Source organism: Rhinatrema bivittatum, chromosome 1 (assembly GCF_901001135.1).
Source record: "Rhinatrema bivittatum chromosome 1, aRhiBiv1.1, whole genome shotgun sequence".
NCBI classification, from domain to species: domain Eukaryota; kingdom Metazoa; phylum Chordata; class Amphibia; order Gymnophiona; family Rhinatrematidae; genus Rhinatrema; species Rhinatrema bivittatum.
This window is the reverse complement of record NC_042615.1, coordinates 740,897,484-740,911,365: the sequence shown is the minus strand read 5'-3', so window position 1 is coordinate 740,911,365 and position 13,882 is coordinate 740,897,484. Positions and strand designations below refer to the sequence as shown.

The 13,882-nt window shown below is 44.3% G+C and overlaps 1 protein-coding gene across 1 annotated transcript in view; it reads left to right on the top strand.

The window, feature by feature from the left end:
- The window catches only part of GHR (growth hormone receptor), a 531,792-nt gene that overhangs the window by 234,187 nt on the left and 283,723 nt on the right, over positions 1 to 13,882 (top strand).

The following is a 13,882-nucleotide window of genomic DNA, read 5'->3' as shown; positions in this document are numbered from 1 at the left end:
GCACTACAGAGAGGTCTTCAGATAATAATGTTTTTAGCCACAAGTGCTTCCCAGTGCAGGAAACAGTGTGTCACTAGCACATCAGGCTTTGTTCCTTGACCCTGCTTACAAATCCTTTTAACTTCCCCATCACTGAGGCAGCCCGTCTGTGCAAATACTCAGGCAGTTTTTCCAGTGCAGTTCTCCTTCTTCAAGATGCTCTGTTGTCACCCTGTATATTTCTTTTTTGGTTGCTTTACCTGGCCATTGTTGGCAAAATAGAAAGTTTTCTTTTAAACAATTTCCATCTCATGAACCTGACATTAGCCAAGAGCTGAATGTAACTGCGGATGTCTGTTGACTCGTCAAGCTGCAATGCAGATTTTCTGCTTAATTTTATTTTTCTCGAACAACAGTTATGTCGGTGATGTGAATCTGCTGTGATCTTCGTGTGGAGTAGCAATCTGATGTCAAAGCTCTGTAGAGAAAACTGGTATTTAGCAATCTATAGTTATGTAGAGTAGTTGTGGGTGGATCCTTGGACCAGTGGCAGGTGACCACGCCCTCGGGGGGAAATCCCGAGAGAGACCACTGGTCAGGCTTAGTGTAGGAGACAGACACATACTAGTTCTTTTATTAGACAATATGGTAAACCACCAGAGGTGGCAGTAGTGAGCTGAAAGTGCCCGGCTGGGCTGTAGTCCCTCAGGTATTGGAACAGCGATCCCAGGAAGGCTGAGCTGTAGAGAAAATAAGACAGTGAGTAGGAAGTATATGCAGAGTTCTGGAACAAGTCCTTGATGGTAACACTCATACCATAGTCTCTTAAGGCAGCCCAGGAGTTGGTATGCATTAGGCCCTCGAGGAGCGAGTACCTGGTTCCAGGGAACGCTCTGAGAGATAGATACAACTCACTGATGTTAAGCAACCAAGACTTCTTAGAAGCAATATATCAAACCACCAAAGGTGGCAGTAGTGAGCTGTAAGCTCCCAGCTGGGCTATAGTCCCTCAGGTATTGGAATAGCGATTCCAGGGTGGCTGAGCTATAGAGAAACTAAGAAAGTGAGTAGGCAGTATTTGCAGAGTACTGGAATAAGTCCTTAATGTTAACATTCACACAATAGTCTCTTAAGGCAGCCCAGGAGATGGTATACATTAGGCCTTTGAGGAGTGAGTCCCTGTACCCAGGGACAGCTCCACGAGATAGATGGAAACTCACAATGTTGTAAGCAGCGATGATTTCTTAGCAGAAGTGGTATTCAGGAGCAAGTCCGGGACGTGGGCCCTCAAGGAGCGAGTACCGGTTCCGGACTGCGACCTGCAAAGAAAAAGAGAGAGCGAGGCCCCCTAGGAGCGAATAATAGTGAAGTCCGAGGAGGCAGAGTAGCTAGGGTTGCGGAGAGCGAATCCCATCCGCAGCGACCAGGAGGAAGCTAGGTAACAATCCCCTCATCTTGTTAGCGAAAACTGAAACCTTAAATATCTGGAGCTGGTGACATCATCTCAGGGGAACACCCCTGAGGTTCGCGCCAACGCTGGTACATCAGTCGGGCCGTGCGTGCGCCCTTAGGCATCTGCTCAACATGGCAGCTTGCAGCGTCAAGCCAGTCCGGGAACACCGGAGGAGGACGGCCAGGAGACGCCGCAGCAGCTAGCCTTCCATCAACCCCGAAGGGAGTCGCCAACGAGGTAAGGTGGGCGGAGCAGAGACGTTGAGCAGCGACGGACACAACAGTCGGCAGGCATGTCAACAGTGCGGCAACTTATTGTATTGTTTGAAAGGGGAATCTTTGAAAATTATTTGACTGCAGCTGGACCCCTAACATAGATTTGCATACTGGTAAAATTAAAGACTCATTGATTATAAGTGGCTTTTTTGTTTTTGCGATAGCTTAGTGACCAGGTAGCTTGCTTCCAGAAATTTGTCAGACACCCTTACACTATTTTTTATCATCTGTGCTTGTTTTTCACGTTGATCCTTCAAATGCTTGAAATAATCTTTATTCTTGTTAGCAAGAGATGGGTGCTTGGTTGGAAGATCTCAATTGCATTTACTTGGTACCATGGCATGATCTGAAAGTTTCTCCCCACACACAGGACATAGTGGAATAAGGCAAGATGGTTTATCAAAACAGGAAAAATCCATAATGCAAATCAGTCTCACAGTAGTGTCGGTTCACCATTTTTACTTTCTTCTGCTCATGTTCCACTTCATCGCTGTGAGTGGATGTGGGAGCATCAGAATCTTCTCGTTTCAAAAAATGGATCCATTTTCCTTCTCCCTTTCCTACTATAGTGATGGGATTTTTTTGAAGCATGGGTGATACTTGCCACTCATTGAGCTTTTGGGTTATCTTTGCTTTCTCACTGCAATGCCCTTGCCTTATGCAGAGCTCCCTATTTGAAGCAAGAGCCACACAACAAAAACAAAGTGGTTCATTGCTTCCAGTCTTCTCTCTCTCCCTTCTCTATCACTAGGCATCCACTGCTAATGTTTTGCTTTCTTCATTCTCCCTCTTTCCTTCTCAGGCTTTCCCTTTGGCTTCTCTGCTTTCTTTCACATACTCTCGTCTCCTTCCTTATATTCCACACTCTTCTTTGTGTACTGCATGCCTCCTGCTGCATCTCAATGTAAAAGAGCTCATTACTCAGATACATATTTAAATGTTGTTTCATATTTGACTTAATTACTAATATTACAATATTCACATTTTGATGTCACCTCAGTAAAAGCAACACAAAATCCCTCCATTGCCAGCACTTTATGAAGTAACACAACTCGCTACAAAAAAGGAAAATCTGAACTTCTATAACAAGCCTGTAGCTGGGACTCAAAACAGCAGCAATCCACCCTACCTATGAAAAGGCAACGCTGCAAATATAACAGGCCTACGCCTAAATTAGAACAGCGTTTCCCATGAATACACTTCCTATTAGGAAGACATAAAAAGCCAGACTGCTGTGATCCAAACACAGAAACTACACGTCAGCTAACAGCAGACTATCACACCTCAGGAACACAAAATACAGACATACCCTTGCCAAATACAGACCTTAAACTAAAAATGTGCATACAAAGGAAAACTGGAGAAACAAACAGAAATGCATTTCCTTCTGACCTATACTGAGTAAAATTAAAAAAAAAAAAAAATATATATATATATATATAATAAGCAAATATATATATATATATATATATATATATATATATATATAATAAGCAATGCGCATTTCTAAAGAAGCTAACATATTCCAATCACATTTGTTATCTGGACTGGACATTTTATTTTTCTAATTGTGTTGCTCCCACTCTTTCTCCCACATTTCTCTTCAGTCTTCTCCTACTCCCTGAATCCCCAATTCCATCTTCTCGCTCCTGCCACAGACCAGTCCCTTTCCTCTGTCTTTCATTCCTTTCACAGCCCCAAATCCTTTTCCCTTTCCATTCTTCCAGGTCCTTCACCATCTCTCAACCCCCTCCACATCCCTGTCTTTTACTTATCACCTCTGTATTCCTCACTTACACACTCCTCACTTATGCACTTATACACTCCTCACTTCCTCACTCTGCTGCTCCACCCAGTCTGTGCCCCCTCATCCCCATGGTGACACCTTTGCATGGCTTCACTCTAGGATTCAACATGGGTGAGAATACTTCCTCTCTCTCTACTCCCCTCCCTCCATAACCACCATACCCATTCTACACAGAGCTATCAAGAGGGAACAGTTCTTCCTCACATCTCACCCGCTCTTACCTTCTCCCATTCCTCTCCATGCCATCACCTCTTCACTACATCCCCTCTGTTCAACCCTCATATGTTCCCTTGTGGTCCTCAGTTCCATTGCACCAGCATACCCTTCCCCATGTTCCTCCATTCCATCCTGCCCCCTGCTCTTGGTCTATTTCTCCAATTGCTAGCAGCATCCCGCTCATTTGTTCTTATCCTTGGGAAATTTGCCAGTGCTATAGCACACTCTGACCTCTTGGTGTCTTCTTTGGTCAGGGATCTTCACTATGCCCGCTCATACTTCTGTTGATCTGTTCCTTCTCTTTCTTTGTGTCAAAAGCAGCAGTATTGGTAACATGGCAGCAATTTCAAAACTCACAGGTCATTCTGGCCTTAATTTTATCCATCATGAGATTAGGAGAGCCAATCAGTTAGCTGCACAGGCCTATGGATTTTGAACTTGCTCCTTCAGCTTCCTGCTGCTCCTGTTGTTTTTTTTTTTTGTTTTGTTTTTTTTTTTTTTTTATTTATTTATATATTTGCCTTGACTTACAAACATGAAATAGTTTATAACATAGTCTGTTTTCATACATCTTTACAGAAGAAATACAAATAAGAATATATCCACATTCTAGTATAAACCATTCTATTGTCTCATATTTATAAAGCAAAAAGGACCACCAGGATTAAACATGAGCATCCATAAAGTATTATACTAATTTCCAAACAGTAGGAAATATAAAGCAGATTATCTTTAACTTATTCCTCAAATAGCTTGGGTGTCATCAGTCTCGCTTTTGCATTTATCTATAAAAACCCTTAAATGCTCAGGTTCATAGAAAACATATTTGTTATTCTTGTAAGAAAATGTTCATTTACATGGATATTTAATGACCACTGGAATTCCCAATGATTTGGCCTCTTGCATCATTACTACAAATTTTTTTCTTCTTGCCTGAGTATCCTTTGTAAGATCTGGATAGATCCATATTTTTTGATCATAATATTTTTTTTCACGATTCAGAAGAAATGTTCTCAAAATCATGTCTCTATCCATTTCATTCACAAAGGATACTAATAATGTCCCTCTGAATTCTATTTGTTCTTCAGAGGGTGCCTCAAGAAAAGCTGTCAAATCTGTTTCTATATTAACATCTGCTACCCTAAGTTCATTGCTAAGTCCCTTATTAGAGACAAAATATATTTTTGAAAAAACAGGAATTTTTTCCAATGGTATTGAAAGAACATTCACCAAGTATTTCTTAAGTTGTTCTTTAGGTGAGATTAATTTCATACTTGGGAAATTTAACAATCTCAAATTTAAATATCTCAACCTATTCTCGATTCTTTCATAATTTCTTTTCATTAACTCATCTGACTTAATCAGATTAACCTGAATTTCCTTTATCGATGTTAACTGATTTGAAATCTCATTAATCTTTACTTCATGGGTATCAACTACAGAGTCAATATCCTTCACTTTATTATTAGATGCATTTATAGATTTAGTTAACAATGTTATCGATTTATCCATAGTCATTATGGCCTTCCAAATAGTATCCAACGTGATCACTTCAGGTTGTACTATTTTCTCCATATTGAGATCAGATGGCCCCCCCCCTTCCTGGCAAACCTCTGAGATCTTTAACATTTCTGTTGCCAGGTCTTCTTCACATCGTTCTGATGGTTTTTTCCCCTTATCAGGAACACTTCCCAGTTCCTCCTCTAAGTTCATGAGCATGCATTCTGACAAATGCTTCTCATGAGCTGAACTTTGGATGTGTCCTAGGGCTGGGTGTGAAGGCGTTTGAGGTGCTCCGGGGCTTAGAGAAGTCTGAATGTCCAGGAGGGTATGGTTTTGCTCACCTCCTATACCCTCAACGGACCCAGCTCCCGGTGTTGAAACTGCTGCTGGTGAGAAAAACCCCTCTATCATTTGTTGCATTAGGGGGGGTTGCGCTGGTATAGAGGAGTCCATACGCAAACGCCCCTTGCGTTTAGTATGAGGCATTGGTGAAAAGTCAAATTAAGAGGGCTCTTACCTCACTAGATTTCCTTATAGAGATCCTCTGGTCCTCTGGGAGGTTAGGAGTTTCGAAAAGATATTCCCAAACTTTTACTGATTACTTCTCCAGCCGTCGAAAGCAAGTCGAAATTAAGTCGCGCGCCCCTTTGACGGCGCGCGGCTTAGACGTCGCGCCGGCGGACGCTACGCGCCGTAGCAGCGGCGTCTTTATAGGCAAAGGCTGGTCTCAGCTGATGAGGTCGAAAGGGCGGAGCAGGGCAGCAGGGCCGGGAACCTCACCCCAAACAAAGTTCTTTTCTCCTCTCCTTTCCTCGTAGGAATGCCGCAGCAGCGGCGTCTTTATAGGCAAAGGCTGGTCTCAGCTGATGAGGTCGAAAGGGCGGAGCAGGGCAGCAGGGCCGGGAACCTCACCCCAAACAAAGTTCTTTTCTCCTCTCCTTTCCTCGTAGGAATGCCGCAGCAGCGGCGTCTTTATAGGCAAAGGCTGGTCTCAGCTGATGAGGTCGAAAGGGCGGAGCAGGGCAGCAGGGCCGGGAACCTCACCCCAAACAAAGTTCTTTTCTCCTCTCCTTTCCTCTGCTCCTGTTGTTTTTAACTAAGAAATTGGATTGAGGAAGGGCGTTCAATGTGATCTTCTTGGATTTCAGCAAAGTTTTTGATATGGTCCTGAATAGGAGGCTTGTGAATAAAATGAGAAGCTTGGAAGTGAGCACCAAGGTGGTGGCCTGGATTAGAAACTAGTTGACGGATAGAAAACAACGGGTGATGGTAAATGGAACCTACTCTGAAGAGAGAGCAGTGTTAAGCGGAATGCCGCAAGGATCGGTGTTGGGACCGGTCCTGTTCAATATCTTTGTGAGTGACATTGTGGAAGGGATAGAAGGTAAAGTTTGTCTTTGTGCAGATGATACTAAGATCTGCAACAGAGTGGACCTGCTGGAAGGAGTAGAGTGAATGAGACATGATTTAAGGAAGCTTGAACAGTGGTCGATAATATGGCAGCTGGGATTCAATACCAAGAAGTGCAGAGTCATGCGTCTAGGGTGTGGTAATCCAAAAAAGCTGTATGCCTTGGAGGGTGAAAGGTTGTTGTGCACAGAGCAAGAGAGACCTTGGGGCGATAGTGTCTAGCGATCTTAAAATGGCAAAGCAATGTGACAAGGCGATAGCTAAAGCCAGAAGATGCTGGGCTGCATAGGGAAAGGAATAACCAGGAAGAAAAAGGAAGTAATAATCCCCTTGGTGAGGCCTCATCTGGAGTATTGTGTTCAGTTCTTGAGATCGTATCTCAAAAGGGACAGAGACAGGATGGAGGAGGTCCAGAGAACGGTGACAAAAATGGGGGTAGTTTCCATTAAGAGTGCATGGGGTAAATTGTGGTTACTACCCTTAACTAAAAAGCCTTCATACTGTTGATGCAACTCCATAATTGCTCTCTGCTTTTATGGTGGGAGAAAAGAGGAAGAGGGGAATTAGATTCAGACAGCAACCAACAAGGACATTGGATTTTACAGTCTGGGAAAACAAATAAGCATGGGGGTAATTTGCTGGTGTGGCAGTTAACCAACATGCCTGATATTTTGGATGCAACTCCAACATTGCTCTCTGCTTCGATGGCAAGAAGTAACAGGGAACTGGACTCAGACAGCAACCAACATGGGCCCTGAATTTGATAGTTTGGGAAACTAAGTAAGGGGATGACTTGTATGGCACAGCAGATGCTACCATAAGCTTGCTGGGCAGACTGGATTGGCCATTTGGATGGACCGTTTGATCCTTTTCTGCCATCATTTTCTTTGTTCCTATGTTTCTGTACTAGCCCTTTTCCCCTTTGGTTGAGCCCTTGCATTCTGGGAGCCAGCAGGTCTTAGATGAGAGTCTTTGTGGCAATGGTATAGGCAACGATCAGGGCCAGGCTAGGGTCAGAGCAAGTGACAAGCAGAAATAAGTATCCGGGCAAGGGTCAGAGGCAGACAGCAAAGAAGAATGATCAATGTCCAAGCAAGAGTCAAAGCAGAAATTATTCCATGGAGAGGAAAGGAGACGAGGCAAGTCTGGGCTGGAGAGATGGGACAAGGTTCAGGAGTGCATGAAGTTATCAAGTAGCACATTTAAAACTAATCTGAGAAAATTCTTTTTCACTCAGCGTACAATTAAGCTCTGGAAATTGTTGCCAGAGGATGTGGTTAGTACAGTTAGTGTAGCTGGGTTTAAAAAAAGGTTTGGTTAAGTTCTTGGAGGAGAAGTCCATTAACTGCTATTAATCAAGTTAACTTAGGGAATGGCCTCTGCTACTACCAGCATCAGTAACATGGGATCTTCTTAGTGTTTGGGTACTTGTCAGGTTCTTATAGCCTGGTTTGGCCAATGTTGGAAACAGGATGCTGGGCTTGACGGACCCTTGGTCTGACCCAGTGTTGCAATTTCTTGTGTTCTTATGTTCTTAACCAGGAATGAAGGAGCAGCAACATACGTTACACAGGCTATGTAGGAAACCCATTGCTGAAGCAATGGTAGGGCCTCTGAGGCCAGCTTAAATATCAGTGGCAGCTTATGTAATCAGAGGGTGTCCGGACCTGAACTCATTCCACAACTCCTTTAAGAAGTGTTGAGCGCTGTGCGTGCATGCCTAGAGGTAACATCCACTGTGTTGGAATTAGTCCCTTTGACCGCAGTGAGGCACCACTCACAGGGAGGAGCCCAGCAGGTCTCACCGTCTGCAGGCAGAGCTGGTTTGAGCAGAGACCCAACAGGAACTTCACCAATATCAGCCCTCGTTCCCCTTAGGTTGAGTCCTCAGGTGCCAGGGCTGGCTGGACTTAGGCATGGGCCTCTGTGAAGAGATGAATCCATCGCAGAAGATGTTGTTGGCCAGCGGAAATAGATTGAAGTCAGTCCAAGCAGAGGTCAGGGCAGGCAGCAGACTGCAGAGACAGGAGCAGGCTGAGATCAGGGGCAGGCAGAGTTCAATAGGATGAGGAACAAGCAGTAGTCACAAGGCAAGCAAAAGTCAAATGAAGTCGAGAAGCAGTCTAAAGTGAAGCCAAGAATCCAAACAAAGACAAAACCGGGGATCCAAACTGAGGTCAAGCCGAGAAGTCAATCCAGGGGGAAGGAGGCAAGGCAGAACAGCAGGAAGATACTGAAAATGGATGAAGAAGCACAAGACAGGAACACAGGAAGTCTGAAGATATAGGAAGAAACCAGGAACACGAAGACAAGGTACTGGAACAGAAGCAGGACCAGGAACCAGGAACAAAGAGTCAAACAGCTTCTCTGAGGAGTTCGACCTATTGCCAAGGCATCTGAAGTAGTGCAGAACAAGCCTTATATAGGAAAAGGCATGTGATGTCATCTAGAGGCAGTGGACTTCCTGCTGCGGGCCCTTTAAAAGTTCCTGAGCCGTGCATGCATATGACTAGGGATGCCCGCTCAGTTCCTATGGCAGCTGGCTGTGTCTTCAACTAGGGCCTAGCTGAGGCGTGGGTGGGACCTGGGGCTGGAGGTAAGATTGGTCGATCATGGGACAGACCCGCAACCAGCCAAATGTAACATACCGGAAGAGGAGAATAGTTGGCCCTGAGCACCATGCTGGCGTGTAAGCCACACAGTATGGCTATGATGGCAGAGAGTAGCGTTCCTGCTATGGGCAGAGTCTGTCAGCCTAGGGGGTAAGTGTGGCAACTTGTGGGGCCATCCTGCAAGCCACCAAAACTGTAAATACTTTAAAACTAGAAGCATGCTAATCTCTAGTGGCTTTTATCAACCAACTTCGCCTGGAATCTAAGTCACTTGAGGTTGGCTTCAGAGTTACTAGATACCTTAATATAGCAGAAGCTGATACAGAAGAAAATTTCTGGGCGTTTGCACTACTTCTATTTTAGGGGAGATATCAATCAAAAATGTGTCATTAATTTTATTAGCTTTATCAATCAAAAAAACTACCTAACTGTTCAGCAGCAGGTGCTTCAGAAGAAATAGTTAACAGAAACTTCACCATAGAAACGAGAGCTCAAGGATGATTATTCACAGACTATAAAGTGTGAGCAGAGTATTGTTTTGAGCAATATCTATTGAATATCTACAGCATCACAACAAAACTAAATAATTATCTTCGTCAGCGAGCAGGCCAGATTTCCTCCATTTCTGTTCTACACGTTTAATAATCTTTATCTGTCACATCAGGAAAAAGAAACAAATTAAAAGAAAAAATACATCTGTACTTAGACCTCACCAGGGGGATGCGAGAGAAGCATAAAGAAATTGAGTTGCCTAAATATTAATAGGATACAGCCTATATATTATAATATAATAATAATATATAATAGGATACAGCCTATATATTACAAGCCAGAAGAGTTCTGGACAGAAATAGTGAGAACTTCTCTATTTTGTAAAACAGCCTCTAACTACACCAGGACATAAAATACGTATCTATTACCTTCAAAATTCACAAAACATTTACATGGAAATCCTAATATAACAGTAGCGCCTAAGGCCATCATTTTTTCTCTCAACCTCAAAAATATTTCCTTCTCATGTGCATAGAACTTGCTACATCAGGAAATACTGTAATCTTATGATCCATAAATGAAGTATTGTTACAACTAAAAAACATTTTTAAGGTCCACTATTTGTCTGAGTCTAAAACGAACACAACTAAAAGTAGCCCTTGAAGAGACTGCAATCTTGGATTCTTGCAGAAACCCTGGAAAATCCACACTTCCTGCCACAACTTCCCCTGAAGAAACATTATCAGATTCTGTCTTCCCAAACATAGGACAGGATTCATCATTCCTCATGGAATGATGAATCCCATGAAAAAGGGGGCGGGGCGACGGAGGGGCGGGCCTGCGAAAGGCCGCAGCCATTCGCACGGCGGCAGTGCAGTCGGCTGCAGCCTTTCACAGCGAATAGCGACACTGTAAAAGGTGTAGCTATTCGCCGTGCTACTGCCGGCAATAATGTTCCTCACATTATCTCTGGTAGCAGTGCCGTGGCCGACCCCTCCCCTCCCCTCCCCTCCCCTCCCCTCCAACTCATTTAAATCCTATTGCATGTGAAAAGGCCCTTTTCGCGTGCGATAGGGGTTTATCGCGTGTACTAGAGCCTTATCACGTGCGATAAGGCCCTAATGCATGCGATAAACCTTTAGTAAATATCCCCATAGGGAGATAGTAAAGTTTATTTATAGGAAGGAAAGATTCAGCTGCAACCTGAAGGTCATCCGGATAAAAATTTTTAAATATTTCCAATGGCAACATAGAGGATTTGAGAAAATTTTAAAACATAAATTAAACCTACTAGAGAAGTTCTCGAGATTGTCCAACCTTAGATAGAGAACTTCTTTATCTTTAATCAAAGATACCTCACAGTTTTGCAATTTGTTAGATTGCTCTTCTACTTTTTCTGTTTTCTCTCCTTGTTCTTGAAACAAATGTGAATAAGAGGCTATCTGTACAGACATCTCTCCCAGAGTAAGCAAAACACTCTCAATTTTTGCAGTCAAATAATCCTTTGCTGTCCACAAAGTCTTTAGTATAATAGATGATAGTTTAGGAGTAGAGCAAATAAGTACCTTTGAGCCAACAGCAGAGGTAATTGCCCCAATAGAATCATAACTCATCTGGTGAACTTGTAGATACAGAGTTTCCTCTGTCAGTCAAAGTGAGAGCACTGATAGTTTGGGCTTGCTGAGCCACTTTGAAGGAAAAAACTGATGACTCTACTCTTAAAGTTGGAAGTGAATGGGCAACAGGGTTCAATGAGACAGAAACCTCATTATGAGTGGCAGAAGAGGCACCTAGCTCAGTACTATCTGTATAAACAGATGAATTAAGCAACATGAAACCCTCTATAGTTAGCTGAGAAGCCGGGCAAACCAGTCCTGACTGTGATGGAAACATGGAAAATGAAATTATAAGGAAAGAAGAATTTACAGAACATCAAATCATTTCATACCACTAGCAGCTGCACGCTGAGGAGCACCTTTTATACAAGTCCCAACATCAAAATGATGATGACGTTGGATGCTGATTCAAAGGACCCGGGGGCTTCCAGACCAAGACAAAAATCAGGGACTCCCTGTAGATAGAAAATGGGTGCACACTTGTTGCCTCTCACAGTGCTCCCCAACAATTGCTGCAGAGCACTTTCTTTTATATGGGTCCCTTCTTTGCATCGATGATGATGTCAGATGCCGGGGCTCCCAGACCAAGATGAAAATCAAGAATTCCCAGTAGATAGAAAACAGGTGCACACTCATTGTTTCTCTTATCATTCCTCCTTGCTTAATTTGCATTGATGTTTCTGTTTGAGATAAATGGCGTAATATCAAATTTCAATAAATAAATAGACCAGCAAAACTGAATGTGGACAAAGCTATAGGGCTAGTTGGGATGCACCCTAATATAGTAAGGGAGCTGAGAGTGGTTGTAAGCAAGTTTAGGTGTGCAAAGACCTGTCTGCTACCAGACACTTCCAGTTGCCCTCCCACCTTACTTCACGAGCCTAAGTCAGGAAAAAGATAACATGTTTTCCTCAGAAATAGACTTTTATCAGTTTTGGCAGGACTTAGCATTTAGAAGATAACAAATCTGTCTCTAACATCCTGGCCACTAAGCACCAGTTTACCCTCAAGAAACTTCTCTGCCATGGCTGGTGACAAACATGCCATAAACCTTAGCCTGGCTAACTTACTTACCCCTGGTCCCAACTTCAGGCAATATCCCTCTGTTCACCTCTTAAGCAGCTCTGGCTAGGGGTCTGGAGAATGTGGGCAGGGGAGAAGACTTGCTTCCTGGGCTTGGTACTAGCAGAGCTGACAGACGGTCTGGGAAGGAGACTTGCTTCTGGCTCTGTTATTTGCCAGGCTGTCTAGGGCTTTCTCTCTCTCCTCACTGCCTCAGACTCTGTGTCACTCCCCGAACCTGAGCAGAGCACCTCATCTCTTCAGTCTCTTCAGTCTTCTGACCACACCTAGTCTTCTCCCTCCTCAATAGCAGGGGGTGCTGGTCTGCTTTGGGCTCCTCTTGTGGTCTTCTGGTTTCTTTTTTTCAGAGGTTCCTTCTCTGGTTTCAGGGTCACTCTGCTCACCTTATTTGCCTCCCTGTCTTACACTTTCCAGCTGATAAATAGGCATAAGCTCATGGATAATCACATGGTGGGTACACAGTCTTTGCCACATTGCAGGTCTTTGTCTCACTCCCCATTTTTTGGAAGGGTCCTGCCACATTGTAGGTCTTTTTCCCCCTCCTCATTTCTTTGGGGGGGAGTACTGCCACATCTGATGCCAATCTGTATGCCAGAGTCAGTGTTTTCTCTGTCTCAGACTGCCTTCCCCCTTCTTCCAAGGATGGGGATCCTTCTGGCCTCTGGACCCTTGGCTGGTCCATGACTCTTGCCTATGAGCTTAAGTTGTTGCATTGTCCCTCTGTCTTCTTTTGTATTTACACAGGAGCATACAAACAGGCAGATCTTGGTAGAAAGGGTGAGACCCAGAGGGGGCCATTGAGGCTGAAGAAAGAAAGGAAGGAAAGAGAGAGAGGGCCAGCAGCTGAAGAAATAAAGATGATCTGCTGCCAATATTCAAAATGACCCCCGCTGGACTTTTTGCAAGTCTTGTGGGGGTCAGGAGGCCCCCCAAGCTGGCCAAAAGTCCCTGGGGGTCCAACGGGGGTCCCGGAGCGACCTCCTGCACTCTGGCCGTCCGATGCTAGTTCTCAAAATGGCGCCGATAGCCTTTGCCCATACTATGTCACAGGGGCTACCGGTGCCATTGGTCAGCCCCTGTCACATGGTAGGAGCACAAGATGGTGCCGATGGCCATGTGACAGGGGCTGACCAATGGCACCGGTAGCCCCTGTGACAAAGGCTATCGGCCCGTGATGAAACCGGCACTGAGGGTGTGAGTGCAGGGGATGGCTCCCAGATCCCCTGCTGGACCACCAGGGAGTTTTGGTAAGTTTTGGAGGGGTTCAGGAGGGTGGGGGGTTTGTTTAAATTTTTATTTAGGTGGCCGTATAATTCGGCGAATATTCGTGTATTCATGGGGAATCGCTATACGTTTCGCTTCCCCACGAATACTACGAATAGTGCAGTATACATTGCGGATGGCCAATACGGCGAAAACAAATGCACACTCCTACT